Here is a 6,274-nt window from a genome sequence, read left to right on the forward strand (position 1 = left end):
GCCGAATCTTCGCCCATACAATCAAAGAAAACTCATGCTTCGCTCAAAGCAATGTGTTTTTCTAGGGTATAGCCCTCAACACAAAGGTGTCAAGTGTTTAGATATATCCACTGCCCGTGTCTATATATCTCGTGATGTCGTTTTTGACGAAACAAAATTTCCATTCGCCACCTTACATCCAAACGCCGGTGCTCGCCTCTGAGAAGAAATTCTCCTCCTGCCCACTCATCTCATCACTATTGATCAAGGGGGTCCGAATTATGATGACCAACTGTTGACTAATCCTGCTACTAATGGTGTGCATGAGCCTTCTGATGATGTTACAGGAGATAACAGCGAAAACAATGGAGAAATCTATGAAAAAAAATGCGCCAGCAGCGCCATATCACATGTGTCTGCATCCAGGAGGCAAATCCTCCTCGGGATCGGCTCCACAGCAGCAGTTCAGTCGATCTCCCTTGGGATCCGCGCCGGCTGACGCGCCAGCCGACCGCGCGGCTATTCCCAGCCCAGCGCGCGCCACGCGTCACGCGTCATGCCTCAACTGGTGGCGGCCCGAGCTCCTCTCCGCGCCAACCCTCGTCTGGCACGCGGCAGCCCGCGGCTCGTCAGGACGGCGCGCGATTCCGTGACCAACCGGTCACGTACAAGCGGCGCGACCCAATTCGCCAGTCTGACACAGGGCCCGGGCCTGCTGCGGGATCTGGCGTGAACTCCTGCGCACCTGCGCGCGCGTCCACGCGCCTGACTGGCGTCCGACTCGAGGCGGATACGCCATCATCCACCAATGATGAGGCCCCGGGATCTTCTGCGCCAACTGAAGATGCTGCACTTGATCAAGCTGCCACAGAAGATCCAATGGGAGCAGATTCTGCTACAGGAGCTTCTGCTCCGGGATTCTCTGTGGTCGGGGATCCCACTTCTGCACCGTCATGACGTACACGACTACAACATGGGGTAATACATCCCATTAATTATAAACACATGACCAAATATGGTATGGTTTGTTCTACAGGTGAACCACAGATGCTTGAGGAAGCACTTGGTGATGAAAGGTGGAAAAATGCTATGAACGAAGAATACATGGCACTCAAGAAAAATAAAACTTGACATTTAGTTCCCCCATAGCAAGGTAAAAATTTAATTGATTGCAAGTGGGTATTCAGGATCAAAAGGAAATCTAATGGAACTATTGATCGCTACAAAGCTAGGCTCGTTGCAAAGGGTTTTAAACAACGGTATGGCATAGATTACGAGGACACATTTAGTCCAGTTGTTAAAGCTGCCACTATCCGTCTTGTTTTGTCTATCGCTGTTTCCAGGGGATGGAGTCTCAGACAACTTGATGTTCAGAACGCGTTTCTTCATGGTGTTCTGAAAGAGGAGATATACATGAAACAACCTCCTGGGTTTATAAGTAAAAGTGCACCCTCTCATGTCTGCAAGTTGGACAAAGCACTTTATGGTTTAAAACAGGCACCAAGAGCATGGTATTCCCGTCTCTGTCACAAAATGCAAACACTTGGTTTTGTTCCTTCAAAATCTGACACTTCTCTGTTCATCTACAACAAGTCCAATACATGCATATTTGTCCTAATATATGTTGATGATATTATTGTGACAAGCTCATCTAATGAAGCTATCACAGGACTGTTGAAATATTTGAGTGCAGATTTTGCCTTGAAGGATCTTGGAGACTTGCACTATTTTCTTGGGATTGAAGCAAAGAGGCACAAAGATGGACTTCATCTCTCCCAAGAAAAGTATGCAGTTGACTCGGTAAGAAAAGTTGGTCTACAAAGTTGTAAACCTACACCTACTCCACTATCCAGCTCAGATAAATTATCTCTCACACAAGGAACTCTCTTGACTCAAGAGGAAGCACAAAATACAGAAGCTTGGTAGGAGCTCTTCAATATCTTACTCTTACTAGGCCTGATATTTTTTTTGCTGTCAACAAAGTATGTCAGTTCCTTCATGCACCTACAACTGTTCATCTCACTGCTGCCAAACGGATAGTTAGATATGTCAACAACACATTAAGTATGGGTCTTAATTTCAGCAATTCATCCTCTACACTTGTCAGTGCATTCTCTGATTCTGATTGGGCAGGCTATCTTGATGATAGACGCTCTACTGGTGGTCTTGCTGTTTTCTTTGGATCCAACTTAATTTCATGGTGTGCTCGCAAGCAAGCTACAGTCTCCAGATCTAGTACAGAGGCAGAATATAAGACTTTGGCAAATGCCACAGCTGAAATCATATGGGTTCAATCCATTCTCAAGGAACTTGGTATAAAGAGTAAACAAGCTCCATGTTTGTGGTGTGATAACCTTGGTGCCACCTATCTTTCAGCTAACCCAGTGTTTCATGTCAGGACGAAACACATTGAGATAGATTTTCATTTTGTCAGAGAAAGGGTGGCTCACAAACAACTTGACATTCATTTTGTGCATTCCAGTGATCAAATTGCAGATGGATTCACAAAGGCATTGCCTGTCAAGCGCTTTGAAAACTTCAAGTATAATCTCAACTTAATGGAGTTGTGATTAAGGGAGGGTGTTAAACATACATGACAGACACATATCTACATGACATGCGCACCTAGGTGATAGTTAGGTTGTTAGAGTATAATGTTTATCTCATGTAACTTCTTATCTCTATCTCCTTTTCTTGATCTCTAAGTATGTAATCTCAACCGAATGTATGCGCTGTTATGGGAGGTGCGCCCCATCTATATAACACGAAGCTTTCGGCCTGAGAAGGCAAGACGTTCCGCTAGTTCGCACAAATTGTAGTGTGGAGTACGGGGCTGTTTGGTTTGAAACTAAGTTTTCCAAAGGTTGCCACACTTAAGTTTATGCAAATTTGACCAACTTAGATGGGTGTTTAGTTCAAGTCACGCCTTAGGCAAACGACATTAGGACCCCACATTACATACACATAAAATGTGTGCCAAGATTCCCTTAGACTTGGCAATTTGTGACTCTCATTTTGTTAACTAACATTAGGCAAGCTTTGCTAAAAATGTGTGGCAAAGTGTGGCATTCCAAGTCATAGAACCGAATAGCCCCTACATGGGGAGCTCCTATACGGCGAACAAAGCGCCAGGTATCTTCCAAGCGCGTACCCATCCGCCCCGCGCGCCGTCATGGGCTAACCCATGTGCGGGACCGGATGCTCCTTTCTTTTTTCTTTTTTTGTATTGTTTTCTTTTTTCTGTTTTCATTTTTTTATTTTTTAAGTAATTCAGGATTTCAAAAAAGTTGTGAATTTTGAAAAAATGTTTAGGAAATGATAAATGGTCACGGATTCAAAAATAATCGTGTATTCAAAAGTTGTTCATGAATTTTTTAAAAATGTTTATGCATTTTTATTAAATGCTCTCAAAAAATGTTTGTGAAATTAAATAAAATTTTCACAATTTTAAAAAAATCATGTATCTGTAGAAAAATGTTCATGGTTTTAAAAAAGTACTGAATTTAAAAAATGTTCATGATTTCAAAAACTGTTCATGGTTTCAAAAATGTTCATGAAGAATGTTTGTAAATTCAAAAATGTAAAATTTGTTCGCTGTTTAAAGAAAATGAACATTTTTGAATTTGATGAACGAATTGGATTCAAAACTTGTTCACCCAGATTTGAAAAAAATCTTTGAATTTCAGAAAATGTTCACCGATTTGAACAAAATGTTCTCAAAATTTGAAAAAAAAACGAAAGATAAAAACTAAAAAAATTAAGTGAAAAAACTGAAAACTAAAAGATGAAAGGAAAAAAAGAAAAGGAGAAAAGACCCTAAAGTAATAACAAGAAAAAAAAACCGATTTCGTAAGGTTCTATAATCTTCCAGGAACCGGACATCAGATAGTTGGCCCGGACCACATGTATGCCGCGCAGGAATATCCTATTTGACGCAGCAGGCGTCAAATATTGACGTTTCGCACAGCCTGGCGATCGAAGCGCTAAGCTGGTCCGGCCCGTTAAAGTGTTGCCGCGATTCCAGCTTTAGGGACCTTCCAGAGATTCCCAACCGTTTTTTATCGGTTTTGGGAACTTTTTAGAAGGTTCCAGAACCAGGTTTTCTAAAAAAAAAATCCTGTTTATGCATCTTTTTCGTTTTACTTTTTTTCCTTGTCTTTTTTTTCTTTTGTTCTTTTCCCTGTTTCTTTTGTTCGGAAATTTCAAATATTGCTTGAAATTTTAAAAAAATGTTCTTCTGTTAAAAATTTGTTCACGTTTTAAAAAGTGTTCATATTTCCAAAATCTTCAGGACTTAAAAAAATATCATTTATAAAATTTGTTCACAATTTCAAAAATTGTCCATGTTTTCAAATTTATTCACAGTTCTAGAAAATTGTTCGTGTTTTGAAAAATGTTCAGGAGTTTCAAAAAACGTTCTCGTTTTAAAAACACACATTTTAAAAAAACGTTCATGTTTAATTTTTTTTGCGGTTTCAACATTTTTGTTCGCAATTTCAACAAATATTCCCATGTTACAAATTTTGTTCGCATTTCCGAAAAAGCGTACAATACAAATTTTGTTTGCACCTTTAAAAAAAGTTCTTGTTTTAACTTTATTGGTGCTGAATTTAAAAATATTCTTGTTTACCATTTTTGTTATATTTTTAAAATTATTTGTGATCTCAGAAAATATTCCAAAATTTAAAATAATGTTCGTGTTTGTTCGTTTTTCAGAAAATATTAATTTTTGAAAAAAAATTCGCGTTTTTGTAAATTGTTTGGGATTTGCATTTGTGTTTTATTTTTAAATTGGAATAACAAAACATCTTCAGTTTTTTTTAAAAAAATGTGACATTTCAAAACTGCTTGCAATTTTCAAGAAATGTTCTCCAAATCTCAGCGCTGCTGTGTGTTCTTATGGTGTTTTGCACCTGGATGTTCAGTTGGTGTGTGTGGTGTAGTGGCCAATGGCTCGGGTTTGGAGTGTGAGGTCGGGAGATCGATTCCTAGGTTACCGGCAATGGGCCATCCAAAAGCTGCAGGGCGTCCATTAGGGTGATTACATGACATGAGCAAACAACGTGGTAGGCAAGCCAAAACACACAACTAATAGTAGCAGGGGTCAACACAACATTTCACAATAACCAAACTTCCAGCTAGGCAGATGTTCTATTTTCAAACGGTATAATTTTTGTGTTATATAGTTTATATTACGGTGATAAAATTAACAACCTAGGTATACGCGCAAGACTTGTAAACTGAAACGGAGGGAATATGTCCAGTGAATTCTTTATCTCTTTGCGCTTAGGAAATGGGGCGCCGTCCTCATGGCAAACACCATTGAATTCCTTCATGTACGTTGGCCACGCCACAACCAAGTCAGAATCCTTGCCATGGCAAGAACGTTACACGGATGGAAGATCGAATGGAATGTTCCATACCAACATAAATTCGCATAGGCAACAAGCACCCCTATATCTAACTCAAAACTGGGCTCCAGATCCACCGCATAAAGGAGAGCATCGCAACACGAAGCTGCAGGAGACTGCATAGAATCTTGGCAAGAGACCGCCGCAAGACTAGCAAGTTCGAACTTGCACGTGTGTTGTGGCATCGCCAAAGTCGTGGAGAGTGGCGCCGACACAAAAGAAAGGATCACAAGGACGAGGAGAGCCATTTCCGGCAATGGGCCATCCAAAAGCTGCAGGGCGTCCATTGGGGTGATTACATGGCATGAGCAAACAACGTGGTAGGCAAGCCAAAACACACAACTAATAGTAGCAGGGGTCAACACAGCACTTCACAATAACCAAACTTCCAGCTAGGCAGATGTTCTATTTTCAAATGGTATAATTTTTGTGTTATATAGTTTATATTGCGGTGATAAAATTAACAACCTAGGTATACGCGCAAGACTTGTAAACTGAAACAGAGGAAATATGTCCAGTGACTTCTTTATCTCTTTGTGCTTAGGAAATGGGGCGCCGTCCTCATGGCAAACACCATTGAATTCCTTCATGTACGTTGGCCATGCCACAACCAAGTCGGAATCCTTGCCATGGCAAGAACGTTACACGGATGGAAGATCGAATGGAATGTTCCGTACCAACATAAATTCGCATAGGCAACAAGCACCCCTATATCTAACTCAAAACTGGGCTCCAGATCCACCGCATAAAGGAGAGCATCGCAACACGAAGCTGCAGGAGACTGCACAGAATCTTGGCAAGAGACCGCCGCAAGACTAGCAAGTTCGAACTTGCACGTGTGTTGTGGCATCGCCAAAGTCGTGGAGAGTGGCGCCGACACAAAA

The sequence above is a fragment of the Triticum urartu genome, chromosome 4 (assembly GCF_003073215.2).
Source record: "Triticum urartu cultivar G1812 chromosome 4, Tu2.1, whole genome shotgun sequence".
Lineage (NCBI taxonomy): Eukaryota > Viridiplantae > Streptophyta > Magnoliopsida > Poales > Poaceae > Triticum > Triticum urartu.